The sequence below is a fragment of the Penaeus monodon genome, chromosome 44, assembly GCF_015228065.2.
Source record: "Penaeus monodon isolate SGIC_2016 chromosome 44, NSTDA_Pmon_1, whole genome shotgun sequence".
In the NCBI taxonomy this organism is placed as follows: domain Eukaryota; kingdom Metazoa; phylum Arthropoda; class Malacostraca; order Decapoda; family Penaeidae; genus Penaeus; species Penaeus monodon.
The window spans coordinates 787,366-787,593 of NC_051429.1; positions in this window are offsets into that span (position 1 = coordinate 787,366).

Below are 228 nucleotides of genomic sequence, written 5' to 3' on the forward strand. Positions count from 1 at the left end.
GGTCCATTTTTTTTCTCGTTAAATTCGAATGATCTAATTAATACCACCCTTTTGGTGTTTTTTTATTGAAATTTTCCCAATTATAATTATCACCATCATTTTCTTTCATTTGTTGAAATTATAATTGTTTTTTTTGTTTTTACCACTACTACCCCCTATCTCTGATTATTAATAGTAATAATAATGGTAATAGCAACAACAATAATAATAATAACAAATAACAACAAC